This window comes from Herpailurus yagouaroundi, unplaced genomic scaffold (assembly GCF_014898765.1).
Source record: "Herpailurus yagouaroundi ecotype Mexico unplaced genomic scaffold, PumYag 142, whole genome shotgun sequence".
In the NCBI taxonomy this organism is placed as follows: domain Eukaryota; kingdom Metazoa; phylum Chordata; class Mammalia; order Carnivora; family Felidae; genus Herpailurus; species Herpailurus yagouaroundi.
The window spans coordinates 40,385,178-40,407,478 of record NW_024412397.1 but is presented as its reverse complement, the minus strand read 5'-3'; the positions used below and the strand labels follow the sequence as shown (position 1 = coordinate 40,407,478).

General features: G+C 38.8%; 1 pseudogene; it reads right to left on the bottom strand.

Moving 5' to 3' along the window:
• Nucleotides 1-1,530: 1,530 nt before the first annotated feature.
• LOC121032721 (ubiquitin-like-conjugating enzyme ATG3) lies at nucleotides 1,531-16,497 on the bottom strand (annotated as a pseudogene).
• Between the last annotated feature and the right edge of the window lie 5,804 nt (nucleotides 16,498-22,301).

Here is a 22,301-nt window from a genome sequence, read left to right as displayed (position 1 = left end):
ATAATGAGTGAGGTGGGCTTCAAACAAAAGGCTTTCTAAACATGATGTCAGTACAACTGTGGTAAGTATTACAACTGACAAGTTCAGGTACTTGACAGCATTCAAGAGGAGAATCTGACCTAGAGAGAGGATACCTTCACTGAAGAACCGATAATTAAACAGAAACTAGAAAGATGGTGAGGGTGGGGAGGACAGGGAATTTAGAAGAAGGGTGGTATAAGGAAGGGTATGGGCAGAGGGAAAAGCAGCAAACGTGAATATGAACTTGGTACATTTGAAGAAGGCAAAGGCGGAGCTAGGCAATGAGGCTCCAATGCAGTGAGGGAGGGGAAGCAAGACATAAGGTGAGATAAGAAGTTGGGCAGGAATCAGTGCTTTCGAGGGATCAGTGGCCATGAGAGAGATGTGACAGTGGATGAGGCCAGGGGTAACATATCCCATGCCAATGCGTCTCCAAGAGAAGTTTCCTCCCTTACGTCCACTAGAAAGCCACCCCACTCCCTCGAACTTACCCCTTTATATATAAAAAACCCAGAGGTGCTAGTCATAGGATGGTTTATTCTTAAAAGGTAGCATTCCTGGGAGGTTTAAGAAGAAAATGACATTCAAGTTTGAGTTTGAACAGCTTGGCAAAGGGCCAAGTTCAGTGTAGAAAGAAAAGAAAGAGGCATGGATGGTTCACACGGGTATCGTTGATAGTGGAAATGAGTAGAGGGAAATTGATAAATTAGAGACACATTTTAAAAGAATAATCAGCAAATAGGGCACATGAGGGGCAGGGAGTTGTCAAGAATGACTGCAAGATTTCTGTCACGTGCGTATGAGTGGATATTTGGCCAATTGTTGCAGTAGAAACACTTGAGGAGGAATAGTTTGGCAAGGAAACATGATAAGTGCAGATTTTGGAACTGTGGTGTTCGAGGAAGCTGTGAAACATCCAAGTAGAGATATAAAGAGGAACTGGACATAAAATTATAAGAATCAGAACAGAAATCAACATGGAAAAAAAACTTAGGGATGATGGGCTTATAGAGGAAATGTGGGCTATTAATAAAAATTAGAGTAATAAAGAGCTTCTCTGGATCATAATACAGATCATGGGAGAGAAAGAACAATATTAGATGTTCTCTAAGAAATGAAAAAAGAAAGGTTTTTTTTGGTTTGTTTTTATATATTACCATGTAGTCACATGTTTTGGATTTTTGCTATGTATTGTTGGCTACATTTTAATGACAGTTATTGTATGTTTTGCATTGTACTAGTGCTGGCAAGTATGAGACTTTCTCCATTACTCTGGAGATCAGCAATACAGAAATTATTAGAAGATTATCAAAGACATTCTTAAATTGTTTAACACAGATCATCAGTGAAATAGCCATTTGGTGGAACTTTTAAAATTTAATGCATAAACACACAAGTCCCTTTATTAGAGACATTGTACATATTGGTGAATATGGTCAATGGTCACATCTATGCATTAATTCTTTAAAAAATAGAATGAATAATTAGGATAGACCCTATGCTCTCTCCTTACATTGTGAAGGGTCTTGTGTAGCCATATTCTGTTGGAATGACAGACTGTACAAATTTCAAGAAAATAAGAAAATGTGTATGAACACCAAGTTCTCCCCTCCTGCAACGGTCTTAACGATTTCCTCATTGCCTCAGTATGCCTGCATGGGTGAATTGAACACATAGGAGGTGGTGGGAGATGAGGCTGATTTTCAATGGCCACTGTTTTCTTCACCTGATGTTGAGTGATGTCTTCACACATGTGTTCGACTGTTAAAGGCTACCTTTGCTCATCACAGCTGAACAACCGTGGTCACGGTGTCTGGCCGTAAGTTCGGGTTGGCAGCATCAGTTTTGGTTTCACAAGCTAATTCTACTATTTTCCTCGTGTCTAGGGAAGCTTCATCTGTTTCCCACAACCCACTTTCTTCCCATTCTTCCATATCTGAAGCTTCTCCTTCATCTTCCTCTTCCTCCTCTTCAATCCTACTGAGCGATCTTGAAGTTTCATGCTGTCCTTGCTTTCCAATGTAATCTCCTTAACTGCTTCAGTAATTCCTGCAATACCTGTGTTATGACATGTAGCTACCCATCCCCCATCACCAGCATCTTCTTCAATGATAGCTTCCAAGTCAGGTGAATATTCCATCTATTTGCATCGCTTGTATTGTAGCATGGCACATTTTTGGTGACCCCACAATTGTTTGCCTGTTGGTAGGTATGCCTTCACTTTCAATTCTTTCCCTGTAGCCCATTACCGTGTTGGACAGTGGTGGGCTAAGTGCTCTCCAGCTTGCCACAAACTCTTCTGGGTTGATAACACCTGTTCCCCCAAACTTTGATTCCTTGAGGACCAGAGTCAGGTACTCAGCCACTTCCCATGCCTTTCTGAAATAGCCACTTAGAAAAGTCAGAGAAGCGTCATGGTTTGTATGTCTATATATGTGTATATATACACATACATACGCACATTCATATCACTCAAATCATGTTATCATTTTATAGATACTGATAATGAAGTTCAGAGAGGTTAAGTGATGTCACATAGCTAACAAGTGGCTGAAGACAGACTTGAAATCTCCACACTCAGAGTTCTTTCTATGCTACTATGAATTGCCATAGCCAACATTAACAAATCCCTGTGCCCTTTAAATAAGTACTTTCATCCTTATGACAACTCTGTGAGCTTAGCAGATCCACTACATAGTGGCAGCAGGACATAAAGTGGAGCCTTCTGACTCCTAGTTGCATTCCATGCTCTAGGGGAATATCCTGAGTTCATGCAGACCTAGTCTCAGATTTGCACTGAAACTCTGCATGATAGGTGTGGAGCTAATGAGTAAGGAAGTGCCATTCACAAGGTGGGTTGTGATGATGGTGGGAACACAACCAGCAGGATCTGGGCCAAAATAATTAGTATAGACTACATCAGAATGACGGCCACCTTCTAAGGGCTTGACCTTTTGAGGTTATGTGCCTAAATGAAACTCATCTCATTTCTTCCCTTGGGTTGAATTTTAGGAGCACAAGAAATGAGGGTGTTCATTAAATGTATGATTTAAGGTACTTGCAGTAAAAGAAGGGGGGCCAGAGGAAAAGGGCACAAACAATAGTCAAGTTTCAGGAACTTTGAAACGTAAGAATGTAGGGCAAATGAGAGAATAATAATGATGATATTTATGGTGGTGATGATAGGAGGGAAAGAGGAGGACCCAGTAAATTTACAGGTACATTTCTGCTTTAAACTGTCTGCTCATTTTTGACCTAGAAGTTTCCTTCTGGTAGTTAAGATGAATTTAAAGTATTAGCCTTTGGTTTCTACAATGTACATGGTTGGCCCCATGTGACTGTGGGTGTTAGACTCACTATGATGAGAACAGGGCCATGGTACCCCTCATACTCTATTCCCCAAAGGAAAGCAGGTCTGGCTGTCTTCCACCGGAAAACATATCCTTCACAGAATGAGTTCATTTTAGCTGTCAGCTATGGAGTATCTAAGAATCTCTGTATGCATGCAACATTGCCAGCAAGATGCCCACCCACCTCCACTGGGGATAAGAATCCCCAGTGGGGGAAAAAGGCTGCTTCCAAGTGAGTGAAGCAGCTGTTGTTTTACACAGAAATGTCAAAAGTACAAGCAAATTTTTCATCACCAATTGGCGGTGTCATGGCCAATGAAATACTTTGTGGTTTTTATGTGGTTTGGGGAGAAGCAACTGGTTTTGTGAGATTTAAGTTATAGATAAAAACTATATACCTGGAAAGTAAACCCTTGGTTTGAATTCATTTCACTGTTAACGATAGGATTTGAATCTGAGATATGGTAGGTGGGATTAAATCAGTCACATCACACATCGTTGAGATGTTAAAAATTACTTTGTTATCTTTTAGTTACATTTTTTTAGTACTTAAATGAGTATGAATATGTTAAATGCATATAAAAATGTGTAGAATTCTGTCATATTGCCATTTCCCAAAATTAGTCTCTAAATATAAGGACATTAAGTTTTCCAAATGCAAGGAAATATCAACTATATGCCAGTGTTTATATTGACTTTCCGTTTATTCATATGTTTATTCCCCATCCACCTGCAGTCTATTCTTTCATCTATGCAACTACCCATCATCTAATAGCTATTGATTAAGCCCGTCTGTAGCTGAAACACTGTGTTAGACATTATAGGACACTGAAAGCCATATAACTTCTATTTCCTGTCTTCTAGAAGCTTCAAATTATTTGACAATTCATTCATGACATGAGGAAGAGTGAGTCACTTTATCATTGCAGCAACTGCCTTTAAAGAATAAGGAAAATTAAACAAAGTCTGTCTCCCACCAGCCCAGCAAGGTACAGATACCAAGTCTCACCATGGAGGCAGGGCCAACCTTTAAACCCCCTTTAAGACAGGCTCTGTTTATGCCCCTGGTAAGTGGCAATAAAATGTATGTGAGCTTAGACAGACATATAAGAACTGTATAAAGACTGCAAATTGGCTGTTATTTAAGAGTATGAGAAAACAGGTGAGAGCTCAGTGTAAAGCAATATGTAAAGACATATGATGTCTTTATGAACCGCACTAAGCATCTTTGGCATTTGCCCGGATCTGCCTGACTATGGGACAGAAGGTAACAAAGTAGCTCAGTAGTTGTCTTGGCTCATTTGGGCTGTTGTCACAGAAGTACTATGGACGGGGTGACTTCAACCACAAGCATTTATTTCTCACAGTTCTGGAGGCTGGGAAGTCCAAGATCAAAGTGCCAGCAAATTCAGTGTCTGGTAAGAGTCTCCTTCTGGGTTTATGGATTCCTGTGTCCTCACATAGTGGAATGGATGAGAGAGCTCTTTGAGGCCTCTTCTATTTGGGCACTAATCTCATTAATGAGGGCTCTACCTGCAAAACCTAAGCATCTCCCAAAGGCTTCACCTCCTAATACCATTACACTGGGGGTTAGTTTTCAACTTTTGAGTTAGGAGACATTCAGTTTATAATGGTAGTTAACGTGTATCATTGTAAGTAAATTATTAAAAACTTTTCTTGAAATTGTACCAGCAGTTGGGATATTTTGAGTTGGAAGCTTCTTCAGTGATGATCTACCTCAACACCCCATTTTGCAGATAAGGAAACAGAGGTCAAATAGATCATTTAACTGGCTGGGAGAGGACCCCCCACCCAGGTCGTCAAACTTCAGGTGAGAGCTCTTTGATTCTGCCTCTTACAAAGTTTTTATGTGAGATGTTTCACTGGCAACAGACAATAATTGGACCACTTTTAGCTTAAGTTGAGGCAGAAGAATCTTGTTTTAAAAGTTATCCTTCTGCATTGTTTTCCTTTCTCTACCCTCCTCAATCTCCTTTCCAGTTTCTTTTTGCTTCCCAGATGGGGCCTCTACTATCTTCCTATCAACTTCCATTGCAAAAGTTCTTTTAGTCCCCGTTTAACCATCAACATGTTTTTTTAACCCAAGTAACAGTTCTGATAGGATTCACAGGTTACCCTGGGGTAAAGCAACGGCAATGTTCGGCTACTGGAAGGTTGAATCTTGGGTCTGTCTTCTATCAATTGCATGTGTAAAATGGCTGTATATTTTACGTAGTCTACTGCAGCCCTTGGGTTCAGCATGTGTGCCACAAACACCAATGATAGTACATCAGATCTGCCAGAGTTCTAGGGAAATGCTTCCATTCAATTCCATACATTACCCAAAGCACTGACCCCTGGGTCACATACACCCACACTCTTAACACTGAGCACGCACAGACACAGAGGTTTAGGCCTGTCTCTCCCCTTTTGCTCTTTCACCACCCTGCCATGGGTCTGGCATCCCCATATATGCATGTCCTGCTTTTCTGCCTACTCTATCCAAGGACCAGAACCAACAGGAAGTTATTTTCCCAAATTAATGCATAAAGATGCCACCAGATCTTTCCATAACACAACCTTCATTTTTCTTCCTTAAAAACAAAAAAAGGTGGGGTTTTTAATAGCTCCTTTAGGTTTATTTTCCCTGTATTCTTTTTTTTTTTTTAATTTTTTTTTCAACGTTTATTTATTTTTGGGACAGAGAGAGACAGAGCATGAACGGGGGAGGGGCAGAGAGAGAGGGAGACACAGAATCGGAAACAGGCTCCAGGCTCTGAGCCATCAGCCCAGAGCCCGACGCGGGGCTCGAACTCACGGACCGTGAGATCGTGACCTGGCTAAAGTCGGACACTTAACCGACTGCGCCACCCAGGCGCCCCCCTGTATTCTTAATTATATTAAAGACTCATATTCCTTCCCTGAGTGTTCATTTAGAAAGAAGGTTTTGTAATAGTCACATTTAATTTATCAGGGTGCAATAATTTGTGTTTCCCAATCATCTTGCCGACTTTGGTTCATTATACTATTGTTTCACATGAGTAAGTTAGCAAAGTTTGGATTGATTGACTCTAATTAACTAAAACTGGTTCCAGGCTGTGCATCTATTGTCATGGTAGCTAGCCGCAAAGCCCTAAACTGTGCAGCAATAGTGATATAAGGTAATATTGATTTGAAAACTGTAGATAATATGTAACCTTGGGCTTATCACTGTTTGGGAGACAAAAAAAAAAAAAAACGATGGAGAAAGGAGAGGTACTAGGACAAGTTGCAAGTTGTAAGGGCACTTGGGAGTGTAAGTGGACTTTTCAGCGGTTTCACTTCTTTTATTGTTTTCCCTGTCCAGAGGTAATCACAGATGTGTTGAATTACAGACAAATTCGAAGTCAGCAGTTGGAAGACTAAGGATTTCATGGTTTTTGAAACTGTGAAGAAATGAAATACACTTGCTGAGAAACTGTCCAAGATCCACTTAAAGATTATGAAGAGACCTCCTACTTTGTAGAGGAAATCCTTCTATACATTACTCATCAGAAAAGTACAACTGTTTGAAATTTATTCTTTTCTCTGTTGCTGAATTTTTATAGTCAATAATGGTCTTTGTCGGAGAAGCAATTGTTTTTAGGCAGTGGGGAACTGGAAAAATGATTGTATGCTATGGCCTGTAAACATGAACAAATATCACCCTTGCTCTCTAGTGGTGGACAGAGATCAAATTAAAGAAAGTAGAGTAGAATGCCGTGGCTGAGATTCACCAGTGAATTTCCAGGTTTCCTATGAAGCACGCTTATAGCTTCTGTTGCTTCTGTCTTAAAATTAGGACCTTCTTCCATTTGATTGCTGTTGCTCACTTTTTCAGTTCTATATTCTCCATGTTAAAAGCTCTGGGACCCCGGTTTTCCCTGACATCCTTATTAACTGAACAGCCTACCCCCTTCAATCATCCATGTCTTACCAAGTTCAACAGAACAGTCTTCATGTCCTGACAGACAGAAGAAGTGGAAGTTTAACTCCTGAAATACAGAGGCTTGTCTAAGAAGTTTTCTGTCACGGCGGGGAAAATACTGGAAGTTTCCAGTTTATCCCGCTGTTTGTTTCCTTTATCTGCACTGTGCTGCAGTCTGTTTGGAAACTGAGGATAGGCTACTTTCGTGTCAGTACCTTCTTCATTTGATCGTTTGAGTTTCTTTTAATGGTTTGTGGCCATTGTGCTTATGTGAGAAAGGGCAAACTTCCAAATGTCACAGTGAAAGAAGCCTATATTTGTGAGGGTTTTCCAAAGGAACAGAACCAATAGGAGGTGAGAGAGTGTGTATGCACGGAGAAAGAGAGAAAGAGAGAGAGAGAGAGATTTTAAGAAATTGACTCAAGTGATTATGGAGGCTTCCAGAATCAGCAGAGTGGGTCATTGGACTGGAGAACAGGGAAAGTTGACATTATAGTTTAAGTCCAAAGGCTTCGGCAGCAGAATTCTCTCTTGCTTAGGGGAGGTCAGTCTTTTGTTCTAATCAGGTCTTCAACTGATTGATTGAGGCCCACCTACACTATGGAGGGTAATCTGCTTTACTCAACGTCCACCAACTTAAATCTTATCCAAAAACACTCTCACAGAAACATCCAGAATAATGTTTGGCCAAATATCTGCATAGGGTAGTCCAGTCAAGTTGATACAGGAAGAGTGAACATTATCCAGAGTAATGTTTGGCCAAATATTGGCACCCAGTGGCCTGGCCAAGCTGGCACAGATATACCATGGAGCCCAAGGCTCACATAAAGGCACAGGCTAAGAAGCACTTGGGTGGCTCAGTTGGTTAAGTATCTAGTTCTGGATTTCAGCCCAAGTCATGATCTCACAGTTGTGGGAGACCACGGCTGAGCAGAGTGTGGAGCCTGCTTGGGATTCTCTCTCTCCCTCTCTCTCTGCCCCTACGCCACTCATATGTACTCTTTCTCTCTCTCTTTCAAAATAAATAAATAAACATTTTTTTTAAGGCATGGGCTGAGGAACCACAGAAGAAAAAGATGGGGAAGGAGAATGACACAACTTTGTTCTGAAAAGAGAAACAGGAAAGCACGTGGCTACTGATTCCTTACAGGGTCACAAATCCTTACAGATTTTGAAGTATTTCAAATGATCACCACACAAACATGGTACATATAAGACACACACCTGTCTTTCTTCTTGAACGCCTTAGTAGCAAGGTGTCCTCACACCCTTTTGTTTTTATGTGCAAGTAGGGGTCATAGGAGTTTTGAAGCAGTGGATACCACAGGCAATATGGTGAGATGACAGTAAAGACCCTGCCCAGCCTCCTTCCTCTAACCCAGTTGACTGCACACATGTGTCCCAGAGAATCTTTGCCTTGCCTTTTTTTCTAGAATTCAAAACAGTAGCCCAAAATGTCTCTGCCATATTTACAATTTTCTGCCCCCTGAGCACGAGTTCCAAGTGACTCACTTCTTACCAAATGGAAAGCAGATGTAATATCTCTTGCAGGCAAAATAATTTGTTTTAACATCTTTAATAATAAAACAATAAGTTTTGTTTATACTTGTTAATACAACAATAAGTATTGTTTACTGCCCAGTGCTGAGGAAAATTCAAAGGAAGAATCAAACAAAGGCTTTACCTGTAAGAGTTTATAATTTTTTTTTGGCGGGGGGGGGGGGGGAACCAAGTCTAATACATAGCAGATAACAGAATACAAGTTATTAGTGTGAGGGGAGTCTTCAGACAAGAAATTCTGTCATAGTTCATAGATGGTGGGCATAAATATGAGAGGGAATGGCCACCCCTCTGGGTTGCTCTATTTGAATATATTCTGCAAATTGAGGGACATTGTTTAGACTGATTAAAATTAGCTCATTCTTATTAAATTCACTCCAGTTTCTCTCAATGATTGAATGTTTTTCTAGTGTCTTTTATTCAGTTTAGTAGTCAAATTTATTAAAACCGTATGGAAACACCTAAGGATGAATTTTTGATAAGAGGTAATTTGGAGAGTTTGCCTATAAAATGGAATACATTTCTAAACTTGTAAACTCTTAGTTTATCTTCTGAAGAATCATCCTTCCCAAGGATTGTAACTATCATTACTTAGATGAATCTCTAGTATCAGTGTTATCAGTATTCTCCTCAGACTTTTTCACTTACAGAAAAAAATAGACTGTGTTTGGAAATTATATTGGATAAACTCCACCTTCCTAATAATTTCTGGAAATCTGCAACCATTCTGGGCCACCTGAGATGGCAAATTGATCTCAATAGCCTCAATGTATTCAATTCCTACTCAGGATAGTGGCAGACACTGTTTTAAGGAGACTGATTCTGAGCTGAAGGGCAAGAATGTTTACTGAGAAGCCTGGGTCCTCACAGAGGGTAAAAAGTAATAGGGAAGATACCAAGATCATTGCTGAAGTACTCCACGGTTGAACCTGAAAAAAAAAGCCCTAAATGTCACTTCTGAAGGGCAAACAAAATTTCAGTACTAGGGAATTAGAGCATAAGATGGACTATGACGGGATGGGATGAACATGAGCAAAGGTCAAGGAGAGTAGCTCAGAACTAAGATTTTGAATGGAGGTTGTGTACTGGTGTGTTCTTTTCACATGGCTTGCAATTTATACTAAAAGGGTGGGCAAAACAGCTTAACCAGGATGCAGTTGCAAAGTGGGATGCAGCACCAAACCTCACTCTTCTAGTGACAGATGTCTGACCAAAAACGTCTTCTAATTTTGTTTCTTTATCTGAAAGGCGACACATCACATCTGAGATGACACAAAATAGGTCCGCTGATTCTCACTAAAATCAGAGAATATAGGAGAGGCAATGACCTTAATGCTGTGCTAAATCAAAGAATGGCCCACAGACCAGCAGCGTCTGGATCAACAGGGAACTTACTGGAAATGTACAATCTCAGGCCCCAGCCCAGATCTACTGCATTAGAACCTGTGGATATTCAGTTTCCCAGGTGATTTGTGTGCACATTAAAATAAGAAACACGAACATTCTGCCTTCTATACTACCACTCACAGATAGTGTTTGATTACAGACCCACAAGTAAGAGTTCCCCAAATTAAAAAAAATTTTTTTTTAATGTTTATTTATTTGAGGGGGAGAGAGACAGAGCACAAGCAGGGGTGGGGTGGAGAGAGAGGGGGAGACACAGAATCTGAAGCAGGCTCCAGGTTCTGAGCTGTCAGCACAGAGCCTGACGTGGGGTTTGAACCCACAAACTGTGAGATCATGCCCTGAGCGGAACTCAGACACTCAACCGACTAAGCCACCCAGGTGCCCCTAGAGTTCACAGTTTTTAATATCAGTGTTTTCTGATAAATTCTTCTTTAGCTTTTAGAACCTAGCACAATAATAGAAAAATTATATTTGGTCCATAAATATTGAATGAATGAATGAATGAATGAATGAATGTTTCACCTTGAATTGGAAGTGTTTTTCCATAAATTATTTGAACTAGCTAGAGAATAAATCGATCTGTTTTCCACAGTAAGTCCAAAAATTAAATCAAAAGACTTTTTGTTCCATATAGGCTTCTATTTCCTAGACTAAATATGTCCAGTTCCTTCAACTGTTTCTCAGTGTCAAGGTGTGTATAAGCTCCTCACCATCTTTGGTACCTTTTTCTGGCCACATGTTGGATTCCAAGTGTTCCAAATAGAACATGTGATCTAGGAGTAAACCTGTCCCTAGATGCGGTCTGAGCAGCACACAGTACAGGGAATGCAAACTGATGACATTCCTCTGCTTCTGCGCTGGGCTTTTCTAATTTAGCAAATTGGTTGTCACATCACTAAAAAATAGGAAGTTTGAACTTGGGCTCCCTTTTTTTGTCTGACATTATTTTGCTTACCACAAACGAAGGCCACAGAAGCTAAATATATGTCTACTTGAATGATGACTTTATAGCAATAAAATGAGCCCACAGGGGCTAATGACTCTGTAATCAGCTTTTTCAACCACTTTTTATATTGGGCATAATTTTCTCTCTCTCTCTCTCAGAAATTCTACATCATTTATCACTATACTAACATGAGCAAAAGGGGAAAGGCATGAGCTGAGAGATTAGAGGCCACTGCCTGTCTGATATTAAATCATAATCGTAAATTTGCCTGGAGGAGACTTTGATTTTGGATACCAGTACAGTGGACTCTTATGTTCTTTTTTAGTTCAGAATTCTCACTTTGACAATGGTTTAAGAAATTAGGTTTTAAAAGAACTTTTTTTTTTTTTAGTTAAAAAATAACCAACAGTATACTAACATGATTAACAGCATACCAACTCAGGACCATTTTTAAAGTTCCCTTTATTGGTCTCTACCACCTCCTGGTTGCTATCAGAGGAAAGGTATCGAATCCCTACAGTTGACCTGCTTGAAAACTGGTCTTTGGTAAATTTGAGGTCACTTTTCTGAGGGAGTATTATTAACATTTTGGTGTCCTTGTGCCCCAGACACCATTTGAGCTATATTTTCTTTTATGCCTGTTTATATCAGCTTATTTAGACACTCCTTCCACAGCTTGAAGATCAACCTGTTGCATTGGTAGCATTCCTTTTCTGAAGCTGATTGCTCTTAGGCCTGGTGCAAAGCCTATTTGTAATGAATATCCTCTGCTTATTCCTTGAGACCCTCTCTCCACCCTCCTCCTCCCCACTCTCTGCTTTGGTAGGCTGATCTGTACAGATTACATCAATGGGCTTCCATGCCTTCTCCCTCTCCTTTAGGTCTGGAGGTGGCAACAGCTTCACTACTATTGGCCCAGGATTTCTGCACCATCCTTTGTTTCTGCTATAGCTTACTCATGTCTTTGTAATCGGTGCTTGTATATAAGCCCTCCTTGAATTGCTCTAATTTGATGGTACCATCTGTTTCTTTGTCCCTTTATCCTGGATGATGACAGGACCGACCCATTCATTCATTCTGTCACTTTGTTGTTATGTTAGTTACTTACTCGCTTATGTAGCAAACATTTATACATTATCTATTATTCACCAAATATTCTGTTAAATTTCTTTACAGCTCATGGTCTACTAAAGGTCAGTAAATTTGAGATAAAAGTTAACTCTTGAATTTCTCATCTTAGTTGCTCCATGTCTTATTGGCATACAGCCTGTAATTAGGAGACAGTTACTACCAATCGTCTCAAGATAAAGTATGCTACTCCTGAGACACTGAATAAGAGTCTCTTTTCCTATCAAGCCAGTCTTTTTTTGACTTACTTAGGTCAAAGTACAACTAACAAATATTATTGTTTTAAATCAAAAGACTCATACAAACAAGAGAAAAGAATTGTTCTGTTGGTGCCAATACCTACAGTTGTCCAATCACACCTAGCCTCCAATTTTCTCATGATGCCTAGATCTGGTCTTTGGCTAGTAACTTGCTGTCCAAGGCTTCTTATAAAGGCCACCTTGGAGGACTTCCCAACAAAAGGCTTTCTTTGTATTCATAGATTTTTTTTTTATTTGGTTGTAGTCACCAGCCAAAGGGTAAGAGGTTTGCATTCCATAGATCTGTCCCACATGCGTGTTTTAAGAAGAATCTTTCTCTATTTGGATAAAGGCATAGTAAAGTTTACTCTCAAGGATAGAAGGATAGGATCCTTTCATTTGGGCTCTTGTTGTGACATTATAACATGGCTTTATGGCAGTGATGATGGAAAAGGATTTAGTTTGTAGTAAAGCCATCTTTGGCTGCATTAATAAAAGTTAAATGACAAGACTAAAGGATGTGAAAGTCCTACTGTTCAATAAAGTGGTAAGAAAATGATGCTAAGCTGTGTTCTCCTCAGAGTCCCATTTTTAAGAAGGAGTGTAGAAGTTTGTCACTTTTCAAGATAAAGAGCATAAAAGTCAGGTTCTGGAGAGCATATCATATGAGAAATACGTAAAAGAAAAGGAGATCACAAAATAACTCCTTTTAAACATGGAGGATTGGATAGTTATGGATCCAAAAATCAGGATACTGTGGGTGTATGTTTTTTCCCTTTAAAATAGAGAGGTTACTTCCCAATTCATTTTATGAGGTCAGAATTAGCCTGCACCCTATCAAAGATATTGCAAGGAAAGAAAATGATAGCCCAATATTTTTCATGAGCACAGATGCAAAAATTCTAAATAACATTTAAACAAATAAAATCCAACTATATATATGTGTGTATATACATATATGTATATGTATATACATATATGTATATACACATACACACACACACATAAAGGATAATACATCATGACCAAGCAGGGCTGACCACGGGAATTCAAAGGTGGTTTGACATTTCCATATCCAAAAAAGAAAATGCTTATGATCATCTCACTAGAAAAAGTATTTGACAAAATCCAACAAAATCATTCCCCATTAAGGAAAAAACAAAACCTCTCAGGAAACCAGGATTAGAAATGTACTCAATCTGATGACAGTAGCTAACACACTTAATGATGAAAGGCTGAATGTTTTCCTCCTAGAACTAGGAAAAAGACAAGGATGCTTACTCTCACCACTTCTATTCAACAATGCATTGGGGGGGCACCTGGGTGGCTCAGTTGGTTAAGCATCTGACTCTTGATTTTGGCTCAGGTCATGATCGCAGCATCGTGGGATTAAGCCCCACGTCAGGCTCCATGCTGCGCATGAAGCCCTGCTTACTCTCTTTCCGTCCCTCCCCATGCTTGCAAGTGCACACACTCTCTCTTAAAAAAAATAAATTAAAAACAAACAAACAAAAAAAGCAAAAAAAAAAAAAATCTAGTTGGAGATTCAAGCCAGTGGAGTCAAGCAAGAAAAAGAAAGAAAAGTTATCCAGATAAGGAAGGAAGAAGTAAAACTTTCATTTGCATTTTCACATGATTATTTGTATACAAAATCACATAGAATCTATAAGAACTCTAAATAATAAGTGACTTTTGCAAGATTTCTGGATATAAGATTTATATGCAAATGTATTTGAATATATTAACAATAGACTCTTACAACTGAACATTAAAAATATCTCATGTATTATAGTATAGCATGAAAAATGTAAAATACTTAGAGATAAATCTGACAAAATATATGAAAGACTGTGCATTAAAAACAATAAAATACTTTTGGGAGAAATTAAGGGAGATATAAATAAACGAAAAGATGTACTCTTCATGGGTTGAATGAGTTAATATTATTTAGGTATTAGTCCTCCCAAAATTGATCTATAAATTTGATGCAATTCCAATCAAAATCATGGTGGTTTTTTTTTTTTTTTTTTTTTTTTTTTTGGTAAATATTGAAAAGCTGATTTTAACACTTATGTGGGAAAAAAAGAACAAAGTTGGTGGGAGAACACTTTCAATATTAGGACTTACAAAGGTACAGAAATTATGACAGTGTGGTATTAGTATCAAGACAGACAATAGAGCAATGAAACAAATTAGAGGGTCTATGGACAACTGATTTTTGACAAAAGTATAATGCCAATTCAGTGGAGAAAAATATTCTTGTCAGCCAAGAGCCTGGATATCCATAAACAAAAAAATGAACTTTGACCCCTACACAAAAAATGAACTTTGGCTCATACTTCTTATAATATATAAAAAAATAAGTCAAATGGATGATAAAACTAACCACAAAATCTGAAAGAGTAGAACTTCTGGAAGAAAACAAAGGAGAACATTTTGTGACCTTGGTGTAGGTACAGATCTCTTATATATTTCCAAAAAAAGGGGGGATCCATAATAGAACAAATTGATAATTTATACTTCTTTAAAATTAAAAACTTATGCCTTTCACTTCACTTCATTTCATTTCATTTCATTTCATTTCATTTCATTTCATTTCATATTTCATTTCATTTTATAGAGAGTGTGAGCAGGAGAGGGGCAGAGGGAGAGGGAGAGAGAGAATCTTAAACAGGCTCCACACTTAGCACAGAGCCCGACGTGGGGCTTTACCTCATGACTGTGAGATCATGACGTCCAGAGCTGGGTGCTTAACTGACTGAGCCACCCAACTGCCCTTTAAAAGACACTGTTAAGTAAATGAAATGACTAGCCATAGACTGGTGGAAAATATTTGCAAAGCTTTTATCTGTTAAAGAATTAAATCTAGGATAGATAAAGAACTTTAAAATCCAATAATGAGAAAACAAACACCCCAATTAAAAATGGGCAAACATTTGAACAGATAGCTTACCAAAGAAGATCCATGGATGGCATATAAGCATGTGAAAAAATGCTGAACAACGTTAGACATGAGGGAACTGCAAGTTAAAAGCACCACAAGATACCATCACACAACTGTCAGAAGGGCTAAAATTTCAAAGGCTGACCATACTTAATATAGACAAGGATGCAGAGGAACTAGAACTCTCATACAGTGCTGGCGGGGACACGGAATGGTACAACCACTTCGGAAAACAGTTTGGTGGTTTCTTAAAGTGTTAAATGCTTGCCTGTCATATGATCCAGCCATTCCACTTTTCGATATTTACCCAGGAAAAATGAAAACATATCACATTCTTATTGGTCTTGTTTGTAATAGCCAAACTGGAAATAACCTCAATATTCATGAATAGGTGAACAGATGAACAAATATTGACATGTGCATACAATGGAATTCCACAGCGAAGAAAAGCAATGAACTATTTATGTATGGAAAACATGATGGATCTCAGAATAATTATGTTGACTGAAAAAAAGAGTTAATACTATACGATCTCATTTATATGAAATCCTAGAGAATGCAAACTAATTTATAGTGACAGAAAGCAGATGAGTGATTTCTTGAGGACAGGGTAAGGTCTAATGGGTTTACAAAGGGGCTGGGGAGGTGTTGGGATGGTGGCTACATTCGTTCTGCTGATTGAGATGACAGTTTCACGGGTGTCTACACATGTAGAAAAATCTGGGTGTGTACTTAAAATATGTGCTGTTTATGTTGATCCCATGTCATTAAAGAGAGAGGAGCAGGAGGCAGGGACAGAAAGAAAGAAAGGAAGCCTGTTCCCCAAGTCAGCTATATGATTTAGTAAGAGGCTTATCATAGTTTTGAGACTGAAACACAATTTCCCTGCATACTTACACAGCAGCCACGGGCTGTAAGTGGCTTCCATAGTCCTCTCCCCACTCTGCTGTCCTCATTTCGCCCCTCTGTCTTCCCATTCCTTTCTTTCCTTCCTTGCACTGTGAGATTAAAACTTATATTTTATCTTAAGAGTTGGCAAAGACTTTAATCTCTGAAAATAATTCTGTATATCCCTTAGGACTGCAGGTGATACCTTAGCACCCGGAAGAGCCAGAGGAAAGGAAACAAAAGAAATAGCTCAAATGCTGTCTACTAGAAACGAACAGACGCTTCCAGTGCCCAGAACGGAGAGTAGACAAGAGAGAACTGATGACAGGGAAACACGGCAACATCGTTGCAGTTCTGGTCAGCTCAAGGATATCTAATATTCAATTTTAATGGTTTGTGGTTGTGTTGCTAGGATATAAAACATCTCTGTGGAAAGGCTATTGGGGTCAATCTCCGGGCAGAGGTAAAAGAGCAGATGCCCCATGCAGGGCACAGAAGTTGTTGTAGGCAAGTATTTTCAAGAAGAAATTGTAGCTAGAGGCCTCGCTGGAAATTTCAGGGGAAGGCACTGGATTTTCCACTGGAAATGAAATTGGCATTCAGGTGATAGATGGGTGGCACTTTTTTTTTCTCTCTTTTTAAATTGCTGTTTGTCAGGAAGTATGTGCCAGAAAGTATGCTGAGGATTGGGAATTCAGAGATGAATAAGATATGATCTTATCCTTTCATGGCTTTACTTTAAATCTTTAAAAAAGTCACAATATAGTGACTATAATGACAGTGTAATACTCGAGGTTAGTGGGTGTGCTTGCTTCAGAATTTTCACACGAAGTGACCTGTCACTAGACATATGGCATAAGCCTTGAAGCAAACTATCATTTATCTCTATCTATCTATCTATCTATCTATATCTATCTATATCTACCTACCTACTGATCATCTATCATCTATCATCTATGTATCATACTGTAGATAAAAACTATGTAAAATTATAATAAAATTAAAAGAATTACAAACAATCAAACAAAATGTCCAATATGCACATCAAATAATGTCAGGCAGTGAGATTTTTGAGAGTGCTGATGCCTTAGCATTCCACCCGTGCCTTGGTAACTCTGTGTCTAAGGTAGCACAGAGCTACTTTCCAGGATGACAGCCTGAATTCCCCATTCAGCAGGTGATGATGGAAGATGTGCGGGGACTTGTGAGGCAGATGTCACAGTGTAGGGTTTTCTGTACAGAGTCCATAGCAAATTCTCAGTGAGACAATTCTGTGTCTTTCTGCTTGGAGATTAGGATTCATGGACATCAACTGAGAACAAACTGAGGGTTGATGGAGGGTGGGAGGGAGAGGAGGGTAGTTGATGGGCATGGAAGAGGGCATCTTTTGGGATGAGCACTGGGTGTTGTATGGAAACCAATTTGATAATAAATTTCATATATTAAAAAAACAAAAAAAGGATTCATGGACATCATGACGAGAACCAGGTGACTAGTTGTCTTTTCTCCCTTTCTGTTGTGGGACAGGAGAAATCGTATAAACTTAGGACAATGATTGAAATTTCATCTTTGGCCCATTTGTATAGTCTTAGACCTGGGGTAAGAAATTCAGCCGAAGTCTCAGTTTTTTCATCTCTAATATGAGAGGAAAAAAAACCGCTTTCTTGGGAGAAATTATAGGATTAGAAAAAAGTGTTCAGATATAAATACACAGCACTTGGTACCTAGTAGGTATATAATAACTGTAATTATTTTTTTTTTGTTATTTCTAAACTCAAATTATTACCTGAAATCAGAGTTCAATAGTTAGGGAAGGGCTAGGGAAGTTCCCAGACAGGGCTGTTATCCAAATCAAAAAAAGAAAAATACGGATCCAATTCTTACTGTGTGAAGCTCTGCCCAGGCATTTGGCTGGATATGCCAAAGATTTCAGACACATCTAAGAAGTCCGTGAGTTGGAACAAACCAAACTAAGACACTTGAAGCCCCTAGGCAACACTATCATATAATCAATTACCAGCATGTGCTGTATAGGCAAGAGATGACACAGGACCCTGACATAATTAGCATCTGGTGGTCTTTCTTTAGTCTATGAGCAGAATGGTATAAAGCGGTTCAAGGCAACGTGCAAAGTACTAAGTGGTCCCCTAGTGGCCAGAAAGAGTTAATACCAAATATACCCCAAGTGGAAGGAGTAAGGACCTTATTTACTTTCACTTTGTTTACCTCCCAGGGTATCTTCATTTGCACTGGTACGAGTTTCCGATTCTAATTATAGGCAATTATAGGCAACTCTTCAATTATAGGCAACTGAAACTATTTCCCCAAATATTACTAATCATACTGACTTTCCTGTTCCCCAGTGCAGTCCTAAACTTAGATTTCTCATGGTTTACTGATTTATAAGGACTGTACATTTTTTTTGGTCAGGTTTCCAAGTTACTGGGCTGATGCTGTCCAGGGGGCATCATGCATTCCAGTTTTCCTAGGACAGTTCTGGTTTATGTTTGTTTTCCCAGTGTAATTGTTAGTATCACCCTCTTTTATGATCATAATTGTTCTAGTCTTAGTAATAAATTATATCGTTGCCCTAGTGCTATCTCTTGCTCCTTCCTGGTCATTTTTTTTTTCTCCATTTAACATTCCAGAAATACTTATATAACTCATGACTGGACATGAGGTCAGTCTGGATGTGATCTCTCACTCCAGCAATCACCAGGGTTTATTTGGCTGATCTGGCTGGTTAGCTCTTTTCTCTTAAATACTCTGCATGTTCTCTTTCATAAGTTGCAATCTCTATCAGAGAAGAAGACTACTGCTGATTGTGGATGTGTGTGCTACTGAGCTCCCATGTTTTATTTTCCTCACGGATTACAAAAGTGACCTCTAAGCCAGGTCTAGTGCTCTGACACGTTGGTTGGGCAAAATACGCAGAGTCTGGATGAAATATATCCAGCTAACACCCTGTCTGTGAAATATACTACTGTGCAGGCATGATGGTGAAATGAAATTGCTAATAGGTGCAAGATGATCTAGACGCCAAAACTGAACCAGAACAAAAGGAAATTGTGAGCATTTTTAAGATACAGCACACGCTTATCCATGATGGCCCGAATGTCACCTTTTATCATAGAACAATATGGACACCTGTAAAACTCAGTCAAGTGAGACTTTCAAACTCAAATTTATGCTTGATGTGTCAGAACTAAATTGGTACATTTACAGACTAGTTGTGTGAATGCAACACAGTGGAAATGTTTTGGAATCCGGCAATGGACTTGTGAATGCCTTGTTAAAATGAAGTACACTTGTCTTACTCAGAACAGATTTCTTCAGAAGCATGTCTATCCCCTTACATGATTTGTTTCAAATGATTTAATACATTCAGCAACTAAACTAATATCTTAATGGGTGATTCAATTCGAAATGCCAAAATAAAATTATTGCAAATAAAGAGGCACATACAATGATGCTCATATCCAGCAACTGCTTTGTGCTTTTGATAAAGAATCAGAAACAAAATATTACTCTAAATGGCTTGAACAATACATTTTTAAAATTTGTTTTCTTTTCCTTCTCAGTATTTCTGACCTGTTTCCTTCTCTTCCACGCTGTTATTCATATTTTAACCATATACGTTTTACATGTGAATGAGATTATGAATTCATGACTCTAAGAGATAAGTGCACATACACATACTATAAATGGTGTTGCACTGTTTTCTTTGCACCTTCCCATCTTATGCTTATGAAGAATAAACTTTAAAAATAAGGATCTGCCAAATAGATATTGTAATATGTAATAATATATTAAAATGCACTAACATTTATAATTGGAATAACAAGATTTGGGGACTTCCATCCTCAAGCAGTTACTTATAAAATACCAATAAAATAATTCTGGATTCTTTGCATAATACTGAGTACAAACAAACATGTTTAACAAACCAGTAAAGAAGGTCTGCAAGGGTCTAGATGGGAACCATTCTGAATTGGTTATGACCATAGATAGGTGAATTGACCATAAGGTGACCATAAACAGTGAATTCTGCTAAAGAATTTCAAGGAGATATTAGGAGGCTATTATCTCATTATTGCCAGATTTTGACCTAGGATGTGTATTAACCTTTTCATGCAATAAATGTTTAAGTTTTCCCTCTTTAGCCAGGGATAAAGTATGCCTAGAATTGGGTATACACATTTGAACATGAAACAGTTATATTTGAAGGTTCACTGAATAAAATTCTGTATATTCCTCTAACTAGTCATGTCCAGGATTATAAATCTGGAATGACCGAACTATTGCAATGGTTGCTTCTTTATGGGGGCTACTAGAAAGCTCAGAGACTACTTTGCGGTCATTACTTGCAAATATTTATGACTTCATGGATATATTTTGTACTGACTTCACTCTTTGGCCCGTTGATTATTTATTCTATTTTCCTTCTGTCTGATGTTTAAACAACTTTAATGTATGTCTTATTACATTTTCTTACTGTATTTATGAATCTTTGTAAGTCATGTATACAGACAAAATCGTACCCAAGGATTCCCCTGAAAGTATATATGTTCTATAGATGCTGCCTCCCAGCAGCATCTCAAGTTTATCTCAAGTTTAATCTGTTAGAGTGGACATGAAAACTAAGGATTATCTAATGGGATCACACAGAATCAATGATTTATAGAGAGTGGTTCATTTCCACTCCCCCCACCCTGTCCGCCCCATTTTACAAGTTGTTGTCTTTCTGCCAAAATGTCAGAATGTTTTATATAATCCACACTCCCATTGTGGTGTACAGCTGAGCAAGAAGACCGACCCTTCTGTAAGGTTTTATCTGACACACATTTGTGCAGAAGCAAATTAGTAACAGATATCACTTCAGCTGGGGAAATACAGTTAAAAGGGAGCCTGTCTATCGTAGGCTGTTACAGAGGGACAGGCTTCTCGGCAACAGTTAAAAACAACACGTTTATAAAAGAATCCACTGTGGCTCCGTCTTGAATCAGTACAGGGTAACAATGAAATGCAGAAGATGATAGGTGAATGGCTAGAAATATGACGGCTCAAACAGAGGAGGCCCCAGGCACACCCAGGCAGAGACAGGGTCGAACGCTTCCCTGGCATGGGAGATTTGGAGCTCAAAATCCACCCTCGTCATCTTTCATTTGTTTCGTGATGCCAGTCAGTCATTCTTAACCAACCCTTTCAATTGTAATTATTAAATCATGATCCCCAGCAAGCATTTGCTGTCAAGACTCTCCAGTTCAGAGCAGGGAGGCAACTCCCTTCAAAAACTATGTTTTTCTACCAGCTACATTTAAAGGTTGCTTTTCAGTTTCCTCCACAATTATACTTGGATAGCTCTGAGAATGCAAAATAATCCTGCTCGGATGCATCTTGCACCAGCTTTCTCCCTCTTTTCTTTCTCCTTTCCTTTTTCTTATCTCCGACTCCTCTGTTGGGATGATCCTGATTTACACCCCACAGTTTTCACCCTTATAATCCGAAGTTTATGGTGTGACTGACCCCTTAGGTCAGGTATTGGCATTGTCAGAAAGCTGGCGTCTGCGGCTGAGGTTTTTGTTTTGTGGTGTTCCGTGAGTTGCACAGAACAATCTATTACATAAATAACTCCACAGAGAGTGTACAGAATCTTCCCACATGCTTCCACTGAAGAAAGCAGGAGAATCCAAAAGACTCCTACTGAGCTCAAATTCTTACAGGGAACAAGAGGCTGGGTGCAGGACAAAATTGCTTTAAGTTTTAATATCTTATTGCATAATGAAAAACAAGTCTGTTAAATATTATAGGGAAAAGGCCCCATTCTTTAAATGTAACCCTTAATCCATAGGTAAAACTCTCCATTTGATAT